The 12,614-nt window shown below is 34.3% G+C and overlaps 1 long non-coding RNA gene across 3 annotated transcripts; it reads left to right on the top strand.

The window, feature by feature from the left end:
- The first annotated feature begins 8,461 nt into the window (after positions 1-8,461).
- On the top strand, positions 8,462-12,198 carry LOC107941253 (uncharacterized). 3 transcript variants are annotated; one of them, XR_005930301.1, is made up of 3 exons: positions 8,462-8,696; positions 9,652-11,706; positions 11,786-11,850. It is a non-coding gene; the product is annotated as an uncharacterized lncRNA (long non-coding RNA). The 3 variants fall into 3 exon arrangements; XR_001695568.2 differs by lacking the exon at positions 11,786-11,850 and adding an exon at positions 11,955-12,198 and having other exon boundaries at positions 8,480-8,696; positions 9,652-9,783; XR_005930300.1 differs by lacking the exon at positions 11,786-11,850 and adding an exon at positions 11,955-12,171 and having other exon boundaries at positions 8,480-8,696.
- The last annotated feature ends 416 nt before the right edge of the window (positions 12,199-12,614 follow it).

Here is a 12,614-nt window from a genome sequence, read left to right as displayed (position 1 = left end):
GTTGTTATTTATATTATTATTTAAACCCCTGATTGAATTGATATCACGAATCAATCAGGTATAAATCTAGGAAAGAAATTACAAAAATGACTTTTCGAATTTAAAATAAATTATGTTATTCTAAAGTACTTTAGTCTTTTTATTTTATTTTTTAATAAATAAATAGTTTGCATATGGTGGGACATGACATTTACATTCATAATATTTTAACTTTACCACTCAACAAAAACTTCATCTTGAAATGTTTTGTATATTTTTATTTTTTTTATACACAATTCATTACCTTCATCAATTGTATATATTGATAATGATATTGATTGAGTTAATGTCACAAGTTAATTTGGCACCAACCCGAGATTGGTGACAACATAATTATAAACAATTGTAGTGATTTAATATTCTTAATTTAATATATTTAGATGTTTAAATTTTATTTTACTCACAATTTAATCTTTTTTTTATTTTAATATCTTACATATTACATGTATTATTATTAATTAGTTTCAAAATTATACATTTTATTATTTATTGTATGCTAGTTTTAAACGCATTCCTATATTTTAAAAACGTAATTTCTACATGTATACGCATGAGATAAAAATTTTTAATTATTTTATAAAGACGCATAACATTATTTTAAATTTACCTATGAAATTATTTTACTCTACTAGTGGGTGAGCTCCACTAAAAAAATATTAATATTTTTAAGATTTATCAATATTTTAAAGATTTTATCAGAATATTTAAAGATTTATTAATATTTTTATTTGATAAAATATTTTTTTCTAAGTTGAACCTGATGGTAGAAATGCCCGAACAAAGTATAATGATAAAAATCTAATCTTGAATTTTTAGATTATCCTAAAGATTATTGCTACCCATAAATTTTGATTTTAACTCTAATTGAGGGTTTGCCAAATCTACATTCTCAAGTTAAGAACAAGAGTTTGGAAACAAAGTTAAAAATATATATCCACATTTTAACAAATTTAAATAACAGTATTTTTAATTTTAAAAAGGGAAAAATATTTGTAATACACTGCTAGTAGAGTTTTTAGATTTTACAAGTAGGGGCGGACAATGTATAAGTATTATATAGGAGTATGGTAAGATGTTAAAAATTAAATATTACAAAAAAAGAAACATGGGACAATTTTTTAAAATTACTTATAAAATAAAAAAGTACGCTATCAGTATACTAAATATTTACCTTTAAAAAAGGCATTATATTTTTTTCAATTGTATACTTATTTTGAAAATATAAAATAATATAAAGCTCAACTTGGAATTACTTTGGAGTGTGTTCTTTAAACATCTATTAGATTATGGCTAGAGGTGCTCATGGGTCGGGCCCAACTAAAATTTTAGGGTTTTAGGGTTTAAGGTTTAAGGTCGAGTGGTCCGGCTCATTAGCAGGTCTAATTACGGCACGCTGGGTGAATTTTTTATGTAACAGTTTTTTTTAAAATTGATATAATAATTTAATATGGTTTCGGTTTGAATTCCTTCATGTGCAAATTTTTTTTTACATTTTATATAAAAAGATAAAATTGGCCTAAAATTAATATTTATTACTTTGTAAAAAAAAATACTTTTGGTAAATTCTAAGTTGATCACGAACTATGGTTACTTTCTTACTCAAGGAAAAGCTAGTTAAAGTAATGGAAGAATAGCCTCGAACCACCAATCATTCCTTAGTTGTAAATTAACTATGAGAACAGCTTGACAATTAATCTTTGTCAGTTGAACAATCTTAAGAAAAACTCCTACGATTTAATTCCTTGATAACCTTATGAATGAGAAGAATCTAACTCTAATCAACAATCTTAATTGTACGGACCTTTTAAATTAAACCACTTAATCTTATGATGTTATCCAACTGCACACCCAATCAAACTAAAAAAATTTATTCTTCAGTAAAAATAATATGACAATTATGAATCAAATTATATTACTAACGACATACTATTCGAAACATCCAACAAGTGACCCTTTTTATAAAGACAACAAGAACAACATAATGAGACGGTCCTATTGTAACCGGAAAAAAAATAAATATCAAGGTGAAAGAGGAATAAAGTGTGGTTTAGAGTCTTACAATTCAAACATCAAGTTTTTCTAGACCTTTAACTAAAATAATTTTTTTTTACCATAAGCTAGAATATAATTTAGCTAGAAATAATCAAAGAACTGTGTTGAAAATTGGTAAACAAAACTAGAATTAAAAAAAATTTAAAATAAAAATAAATACATGAATGTTAAGTTGTCGAGACCTGCAAAAATAAAAATCTATTTGAAAATATAAAATTATTAAATAACAACAAGAAGAGTTGTATCTACATAGATCAGTAATAACTTTCTTTTTTAACAAAAACAAGTAAAGTAAATATGTTGGTTTTTTTTAAAAAAAATCAAAACTAAATTTAAATTAAAAACTTAGCAAAAAAGGCAATAGTTAAAAGTTGAGGAAAAATCAATAAAACAAAGCTCTAACCAAAGGTAAAATCTCCGTTTGATTCATAAATTCGATTATCGATGCAAAGATATCTTTAATGCCTTTACTAAATTAGTTCTAGTTGCTAACTCAACATTGAGCAGCCAATCTCTCCTTATTTATTCAGTAACCAATGTTAGAATAACAGTTAAAGAAGCTGTTAGTCAGCAGTTAAGGTTGTTAGCTAGTAGTTATTAGTTAACTAGCAGTTATAGCCTTCATGCATGTACTCTATATATGTGAATGTACAGCACTTAGAATAATGAAAAAATACAGTATGAAGTATTCTTAACACGGTATCAGAGGTCCCTGTCTTCCTGGGAACTGCTTTTTGATTTCCTGCGTGTCTTATGTCTTTTTTCAGCCCGTCTATTGAGCAGTCTGCTACACCGATGGCATCCAATTTTTCCGATGGAGTTGACAGTCGTTTCTTTTCTGCCAAGAAGATCAGTGTACTTCTTGATGATAACAACCACCTGCTATGGCATCAACAGGTTCTTTTAGCGATTAAGACGCATAAGCTTCAGCATTTTATTGATCCTGGTACTGTTCCTCCCCCTCAAACAATTCTTGATGACACAGGGGTATCAAACCCAAATTCTGAGTTTGATCGGTTTGAGCAGTAAGACAGTATGCTTGTATCTTAATTGCTGCCTTTAGTAAGTCCTTCTGTTCTCCCTCATCTCATTGGCCTCAATACGAGTGCTAAGATTTGAACAGCGGTTGTTAGTGTGTATGGCAGCAAAACCACATCCCAGTTGATGTTTTATAGACACGCATTACATTCGCAACGTAAAGCTGATCTCTCAATGCGAGACTTTTTGATGAAAGTCAAGGGTTACTGTGATCATCTTGTTGGCTGCGAAAAGGTCATTAGTGAACAAGAACATGTCACTACCATCCTCAATGGTTTGTTCACTGGATATGATTCTATCATTACAGTAATTACTGCCAGTCAGGTTCCTTATAGTGTCCAAGGTGTAGCCACGATGTTTCTTGATGTTGAAGCATGCCAGCAACTCATAACAATGGAAACTCCTAGCTCGACAAATATGGTTTCCCATTCTCCTGAGGTGCATGACAATAACAGTGTGTCTGTACCAGTTTATCAACCCACCTCAAACACTCGTAGTTGTGGGCGTGGTCGTTTTTTGGGCTCTCATGTTCAGTGTCAATTGTGCAGGAAATCCGATCACTTGGTTGATCGTTGCTATTACCGTCTTGATACCTCCTACAAGAGCACCAACTACAGACCTCCTTCCTCTCCTTAAGCAAATGTATGCATGTTAACAGTGGAACTTCTATCTCATTCTGGGTACCATCTCCTATGGCTGTTGCATCTCACAACTTGCCCCAGGGATGGTTTTCTCCACCAGTTAACATTCCTACCTGGACCAATCCAATTGCTGCTGGTCCAATACACCATGTTGGTCCACCTCAATCAGTACCGTCACATGCTCAGGCCCTTCTTGCTACAACTGAAACAATGGCTGATAATGCTTGGTACCCTGATTCAGGTGCAACTTATCATCTCACAAACTCTCTTGCTGCTCTAGATGAAAGTGGCTCCTATGCTGGCCTAGGTAAAGTATATGTTAGCAATGGCATGGCACTCAGTCTTCTTTTCGTACTCAGTCAGGAGCATTATTCATAAAATCATTATTGTTTGTGCCTGGAATAACCAAGAACCTTTTGTCAGTTTCAAAGTTTACAAAAGACAATAAGGTGATGTTTGAGTTTTTTCCTACACAGTGTCAGGTTCGAGATCTTTAAACCAGGGAAGTTCTCCTTCGAGGTTCTGTCCATGATTGCCTGTATAGACTTACTCTATCTGGCCCGTCTAAGACTGTTGTTCATTTAGCCTCAGCTCAATGTTTTACTGCTACTGCTACTGTGCCTCTGAGTCTATGGCACTCTAGATTAGGACACCATTGTAATACTACACTTAGAAATGCTATGCATCATTGTAATATCTCTTTTACTTCGAATAAAGACTCTCTCGGTTGTGTTGCTTGTCACTTAGGAAAAGAACATAAGTTGCCATTTCCTAAGACATCGACTGAGTATTCTAAGCCACTTCAGTTGGTAGTTGCCGATGTTTGGGGTTTAGCTCCAGTTTCTTCTAACGGTTTCTGTTATTATATTGCGTTCACTGATGCATGCTCCCGATATACTTGGGTCTATTTTTTGCATACGAAATCAGAGGTGCTTAATTTTTTTCAATGTTTCATAAGTAGGCTTAAAGAACTCTTGGCTATCAGCTTCTTATCTTGCAAACTGATGGGGGTGGTGAATTTCAGGCATTGAAAGGGTATTTAGCTCAGCATGGCATTCAACAGCTTGTTACTTGCCCATATAATTCTAAGTAAAATGGTTTAGTTAAGCACAAGCATAGACAGATTGTAGATATAGGTCTCTTCATGCTTGCACATACCTCCATGCCTCTGTCCTACTAGAATGATGTCTTCAACAGTGCGGTAAACTTAATAAACAGGTTGCCTTCTTCTCCTTTAGGTAATATAACACCTTATGAAAAATATTTCATTTCAAACCAGATTATTCTTTTCTTTGAGTTTTTGGTTGTCTTTGCTTCCCTAATTTAAGACCATTCAACAAACATAAGCTTCAGTTTTGCTCAACACAGTGTATTTTTCTCGGATATTCACCTATCCATCATGGATATCGATGTCAAGATCAAAACGGTAAAACATATATTTCTCGTCATGTAACCTTCTATGAGCCAGTATTTCATTTTCAAACCACTCATTCCAAGGTTGTTTCTCCTACCAATTCACCATCTTCTAGTGTCACGGGGCTAAACCTTTCGTCTCGCAATCCGTACGGCCTTAGGTGATTCACTCATTCAAACTTGCCTAAGTCAGCCTTTACTTGAGTGAAGATTCCTTAAGAACTCCTTCAAGGCACCAAATTGAAAAGCAGAAGCGATTTATGCCAAAAGAAGCAACCAAAAGAACAGCAGAAAGAGTGCTCGCAAAGTGTTTGAGTAAATGCTCTCTATTCTCTTATTCACAAAGAATAATGAAACAATGAATGGAGTGAGTACAAATAAGGAAGAGGCTCTCTATTTATACTTGAGCTCCCCTAAAACCGACGGATAAGATACATTTACATCGATGGACGAGATTAAACATATCACATGATTTAAGGGATTTACAAGATATTGTCATATCAAGTCCTATCTAATCTTTACAAGATATGATTCCCTCTATCTTTTAAGATTCTATCTTCTAAGATTAGTTACCATAGTTGCCTAAGTTTCCATATCTTCTCTATCGGGCCAACCAAGCTTCAATCTGACAGGCTTCTCTAATAGTTCCTTGAATCGGGCCAGTTCTCGTGGCCTAAATAATCCCCATCTTATCAACAGACCTCCATGGGGCACATCTTGTACCATAGTCATGGACTTTGCACTCTGACCCGTGACATTCTCCCCCATCCGTTCTTGCAACGCTCTTCTTGTGACTTCCGAATGGAACTGACTTGATTCACCTCAGATTCTTCTTGTTGCATTAACTTCCTCCTAACTTGTTTTCCGATCGGGTTGTCTCTTCTTTCAAACTTTTACCTCAGCTTTCGTCACCTCTTGTCTTGAACCGTTACACTCATTGGTACATCTCATTGGCAAGAAGTCACCACTCTAACTTGCCCCAATTTTGACTTGTTCCCTTTTGAATCATCTTGATTTCCACACCTTGGCTTCGTATTGCCTATAGTCCATCGGCCTCTTTACTTATGAACTTTGAAAGGGACCTTACGACCTTACCAAGCCAACAAGTCAGAATTCAAAACACTATCAAAGTGTTCACAATGTACCTTACTTGCAGCATTTACTCGTTTCGACTGTTTCTACATCGCTCCTTTTTCTTCGAAGCCCGATACACAACCCAAATTTCCCGAAGGTGTCGACTCCACAGTTGAATCTACAGGCTTCATATCGATCTCTGTCGCCACTAACACTTCCTAATAGGTTTTTGTAGCATCCTATTCTATCGAGTCAATGTTCCTCCCATACGAAACATCCTCGACTAGTTGGATTGACGACAACACTTTTGTCCCAACCTTCATATCCCGATACACTGGCATAACAATATTTGATAACAGACCAGTGACAATATGGATTTGATCGGCCCATGGATACAGAACTGTCTGAATCCTGTCAAAGAAGTTTAAGCCAAGCACATAATCGTAATCATCTAATTGGATTACCTCGAATTCTTCCTTGCCCTTCCATTTACCGATTTGTAGTTCCATCTCACGAACTACTTCCACAGTTGGGGCCTCATCAGAATTTACCGTCTTGATATTCCTATTCAATTTCTTAATAGAGAGACTAAGTTTCTTTGCAGCCTTCTCTGATATGAAAAAGTCTGATGCTCCCGTATCAATAAGAGCACTCTCTTTTTTACCTGCAATATTGATGTCTACGAATCGAATCGACCGTCAATGTCTTTTTCTCAATAGGCTTTGCCTCTTTCGGCTCATCACTCTTCTTGATAGCCGAAAACAAAGATACATTTGGGCAGTCCCCCTTCATGTGTGGCCCCTTACAAAAGTAGCATCTCGACTTTCCCCTCTTCTCTTTCGGGCTATTGGGCCTCCACTTCCTATTTCGTGGTTTCCCATTACCACCATCGCTACCACAATCACTGCCATAATAGCTATGTCCATCTTCATCTTCCTCATGGTACTTACCATTGCTCTTCATGTTAGGCTTAGAAGATTCAAACTTGTTTCTTCTCGGAACAAGTTCCACTAAGGACTCCGCTACCATCATGGCATTGGTCAGTTCCTAAACTCCCCAACGTTGCAATTCTTGCTTCGCCCATGGTTTCAACCCATCTGTAAAAGAGAAAAATGCTTCTTTCTCGCTCAAATTAGAAATCTAAAGTATGAGTTCACTGAACTCCCGTACATACTCCCTAACCGTGCCTAGTTGCGTAAGCCGCCGTAACTTTGCTCGAGCTTCATTCTAAGCATATTCGGGGTAAAACTGTGTTTTAAACTCCTTTTGGAACTCCTCCCAAGTCCCAATATCGGTCCCACCACGTCTCACATCAATAGACCTAAGTCGCCACCATAACAAAGCAATATCAATAAAATACATAGCAACAGTATTTACCTTTGTGGCATCATCCTCGATGCCCATCGTATAGAAGTATTGCTCCATGGCCTAAAGAAAATTATACACCTCACTTGCGGACCTTACCCCTTTAAACGCTTTCGGTTTGGGCACATCCATTGCTTGTTGCTTCGACCTCGAAGCCAACATCCCATTATCTATGGCAGCTTTGAAAATCTTGAGCTCCCCCTTAAGCTCATTGATCTCCTCTTTCAAAGCTGTCACCATAGCCTCGAGAGCATCATCCTTCCCAGCCAGCTTATTCTCCAAGGAACCAATAGTATCCAACACATATTCCTTGAGCTGCTCCTTCATCGTTTGCAACCCATCAATGAGTCTATCATCGACATCGTCGGTCCTCTCTTTTACGTCCTCTATGAACACCTCGAGAGTGATGACTCGATCATCCAAAGTTGACAACAAGTCCCTTGATCTAGGGGTGTGCAAAATTCGGGTAAAATCGAAAAAATTCTGTTAACCGACTGAATTCGATTAATCGGTCAGTTAACCGAATTTTTTGGTTGGGGGTCGGTTAATAATTTTTTAAATTTTCGGTTAACGGTTAATTCGGTTCGAAACCGGTCGGCTAACAGAAAAAATTTTGGTTAACCGAAAAAATAACAAATAAAATCATAATATATAAATAACTTACTATTTACCCAAACCCAATCCAACATAAAAACCCAATCTAATATATTTAAACCCAACTACCCAACTACCCAACCCAACCCAACCCAACCCAATTACCCAACCTAATTTCCCAACCTAATAATTTTTATTACAAATAATAATAAATAAAAATAAAAATCTAAAAGTAAAAGCTAATAAAACAAAAACATAGACAGACACTCACTAGTCACTACTATTGTCGACAGAAAGCAAAAACCCCTAACCTTTCAAAGTTTCAAATCTCTAATTGCAAAATTAAAATCTCTCAAAACTTTTAAAATCTCCCAAAACGGTAAAACCTTCAAAACCTTGAGCTTGGGCTGGCCGCTGGTGAGTGGTGACTGGTGTTGTCGTCGAAGCAGTCAAGCCGCTGTTACCTGTACTCGACTCCAAGTAAGAAAACTCTTTATTTTCTTGATTTTTGAGATATTTTATGATCTTATTTAATATTTTTATAATGATATTTAATCATATTTTTATTTAAAATTTAAAATCAAGTATCAATATTCAATATACAATTTATTAAGTATAAACCTAAAAAATAATTTTTTATTATTGTATGAAATGATGAGTATGCTGTATGCCAAACTGAAGAGCTTGGGGCTATTGACAAAAACCTCAAAGATTCCTTTAGTTTTTATTATTAAGTATCGAGTGCCATGGCTGAAACGAAAGCCTATTGACAAAAACCTCTTTCAGCCCTTGGGGCTACATTTTTCGGTTTGTCATTATTTATAGCACTCATATTTTCTGTTTATAAACTCAAAAATCCGAATGTATTTCATTTAATAAGAAATTTGATATCCCTTAATCAAAATTTCGGATTCAAGTATCATATATATATAAATCAATAAATTTTGTTCCCAATTTAAGAAACTTGAGTATTACCACAAATCTTATTATATATAACACATAATCAAAACAGTTTCATTATTTAATACTTATAGTCAAAGTTCATGGAAAAAACTATGGGTACTGTACTACTGTTTCCTTATTTACAATCTTCTAATTAAATTTATTTAGTTTAAGATTCATTGATTTATTGTTGTAATTTTTGCTTATTTTTATTTGTTGTCGAAGGGTAAATTATCCTATTAACTGTAATTTATTTATTTTAAGATTAATTGATTCATTGAGATTTGTATGTATGTGTTGTAAAAAAAAAATTATGTGGCTGTTAATATATGTGCCTGCATTATCCTATTAACTATTTTTTTAACAAATTGGTTTCTTGTTTGCAAGAAGTTATTAGACATGGATAAAAGCAGAATTTATTTCTCTAAAACTCAACATCAAATGTTTAATATTATAAATGTATTTTAATTTATTATATATTTTTTTCTTGCAGAATGTCCACCGAACCAACATTTATTGAGGGTAGTATTACACCTCCTACTTCAATAGATTCTGAAAATTCGAGAATTCGAGCTTCAAGCCAAGCAAAGGGGACTACTGGGAAAAGAAAAGTCACTTCTCAAAGGTCAGAAGTTTGGTCTCACTTCACTAAGATTATTAATAGTGAGGGTGCAAGTAAGGCTAAATGTAATTATTGTCAAAAGGAATTTTGTTGCGATATGAAAAAAAATGGTACAAGGTCATTGAAATATCATATTGGTTCATGTAAGAAAAATCCTAGCAATGTTATTGACACTAGTCAAGGACAATTAGTTTTACCTAGAAAGGGAGTTGAAGAGGGGGACGACATCTTTCAACTTGGAGATTTGATCAAGAAGCATGTAGGAAAGGATTAACACAAATGATTGTGATTGATGAATTACCTTTCAAGTTTGTTGAAAGTGAAGGCTTTAAGAAATTTATGTTTGTGGCATGTCCTAGGTTTCATATTCCTTCACGAACTACTATGACTAGGGATGTTTATCAATTGTATTTAAATGAAAGGGTTAAGATAAAACAACTTTTGAAAATTTCTTGTTCTAGAGTTTGCTTAACTACTGATACATGGATTTCTTTGCAAAGTGTTAATTATTTGTGTATCACTGCTCACTTTATTGATAACAATTGGAAATTGAATAAAAAGATTTTAAACTTTTGTCCAATTTCTAGTTATAAGGGTGAGTCCATTGGGATGGTGATTGAGAAATGCTTGTTGAATTGGGGGATTGATAAGTTGTTTACAGTTACTGTTGATAATGCAAGTTCAAATAATGTTGCTATTGGTTATTTGCGAAAGAAATTTAACTCTCGAGGGGGTTTAGTTCAAAATGGTAGATATCTTCATATGAGATGCATGGCACACATTGTGAATTTGATTGTTGTTGAAGGCTTAAAGGAAATGAATAAATCTATTGAATGTGTTAGGGGGCTGTTAGATATGTGAGACAATCTCCAGCTAGATTACAAAAATTTAAGGAGTGTGTTGTGGTGGAAAAGATAGAGTGCAAGAAGATGTTGTTTCTTGATGTTTGTACTAGGTGTAACTCGACCTACTTAATGTTAGACACAGCACAGAACTTTGAGAGAGCTTTTAAGAGATTTGAGGAGCAAGATACAAACTTTAGGGCTGAACTTAAAAGGGGAGAGGGTTGGCCTAGTGTGGATGATTGGGATAATGTTAGAAACTTGAGGGATTTCTTGGAACACTTTTATGAAGTCACTTTGCGTATATCTGGCACTTTATATGTCACGTCCAATAATTTTTTTGATGAGCTTTCTGAAATTGATATTCTTTTACGAGATGTTCAGTTAAATAGTAATGTTGATTTCAATGTTATGACCATCAAGATGAAAGAGAAGTATGATAAGTATTGGGGTGATATTGATAAGATGAATTTGCTTATGTTTGTTGCTTGTGTTTTAGATCCTAGAAAAAAACTGAAGTATCTTGAATTTGCACTTAGTGAAATGTCTAGTTCTGAAAAAGCTTGTGAAATGATGCAAAAATTGAAAGAATCTTTGTATGAATTGTTTGATGAGTATAAGCCTCCACTTCATAGTACTTGTAGCCAATTGAGTGTGCCAACACATGTTTCTCTCGGTGAACCACAACAAAAAATGAAAAGGCGAATGTAAGCTTTGTATAAAAAGCGTGAGTTGGAAATTTGTGGTGAGGATAAAACATCTGAGTTGGATAAATATCTAGCTGAGGCTAATGAGGAATTTGTTGAAAATTTTGATATTTTATTGTGGTGGAAAGTGAATAGCCCTAGATTTCCCACTCTCTCAAAAATGGCCAAAGATGTGTTAGCTATATCGGTTTCTACGGTTGCTTCGGAGTCTGCATTTAGCACCGGGAGACGTGTGCTTGATCAATATAGGAGTTCTTTAACTCCTAAAATTGTACAAGCTCTAGTGTGTACTCAAGATTGGATTCGAAAATCATTATCACAAGAGGACATAAAAAAGATTGAAGAACAAATCCAAGAGCTTGACAAGATTGAAAATGGTATATTTATTGTTTTATTTTAATAGTTTCAATTTTTTTACCATATTACTCCTACTTATTTAATTGATTCAATGTTTAGACTTTTCTTGGAATGCATCAGAGCCTACCCTAAATTCATGAGCTTTCGTGAGTTGAAGGATATGCTTACTTTCTTATTCTTGTTAACTTATAATCTATTCGTTTGTTTATATTATTTGATTTTTTTTAAATGCGTATATTTCTATTATATGCTAAATTTTTTTTTGTAGGTTTAATGCAAATAGAGATATTTTGGAGAGAAGAAACAGATACAATGGAGAATATTAAAGACTTACATTTCAATTATGTGTTAATTTCAAGACTTATGTAATGTTTTTAATTATGTAGTGATTCAAAGACTTATGTAATGTTTTTATTATATAGTGATTCAAAGACTTGTGTAATGTTTTTAATTATGTAGTGATTTAATTCAGTTAATTCGGTTAATTAAGTTAATTCAGTTAATTCAGTTAATTTTTAACCAAAAATAAAAAACATATAATTTTCGGTTAATTCGGTTAACCGACTGAATTAACCGAAAAAATTTCGGTTCAGTTAATTTTTTTTTAAAAATTCGGTTCGGTTAACGGTTAAAAATTTTAAGAGGTTGGTTAATTCGGTTAATGGTATTTCGGGTCGGTTAACTGACTGAACACCCCTACCTTGACCGACTCGCTTTTCTGACCCTTCCTCGGGTCTCCATTAGCTCTTCTGACCAATAACTTCTTTCGACATCCCAACAGTGCCTTCGAACCAATAGCTCTTATACTACTTGTCACGGGGCTATACTTTCGTCTTGCAATCCGTGTGGCCTTAAACGATTCACTCATTCAAACTCGCCTAACTCAGCCTTTACTCGAGTGAGGATTCTTTAAGAACTCCTCCAAGGC

The sequence above is a fragment of the Gossypium hirsutum genome, chromosome A07 (assembly GCF_007990345.1).
Source record: "Gossypium hirsutum isolate 1008001.06 chromosome A07, Gossypium_hirsutum_v2.1, whole genome shotgun sequence".
NCBI classification, from domain to species: Eukaryota; Viridiplantae; Streptophyta; class Magnoliopsida; order Malvales; family Malvaceae; genus Gossypium; species Gossypium hirsutum.
Note: the sequence above shows the minus strand (reverse complement) of the source record. Positions and strands in the feature narration are given on the sequence as shown.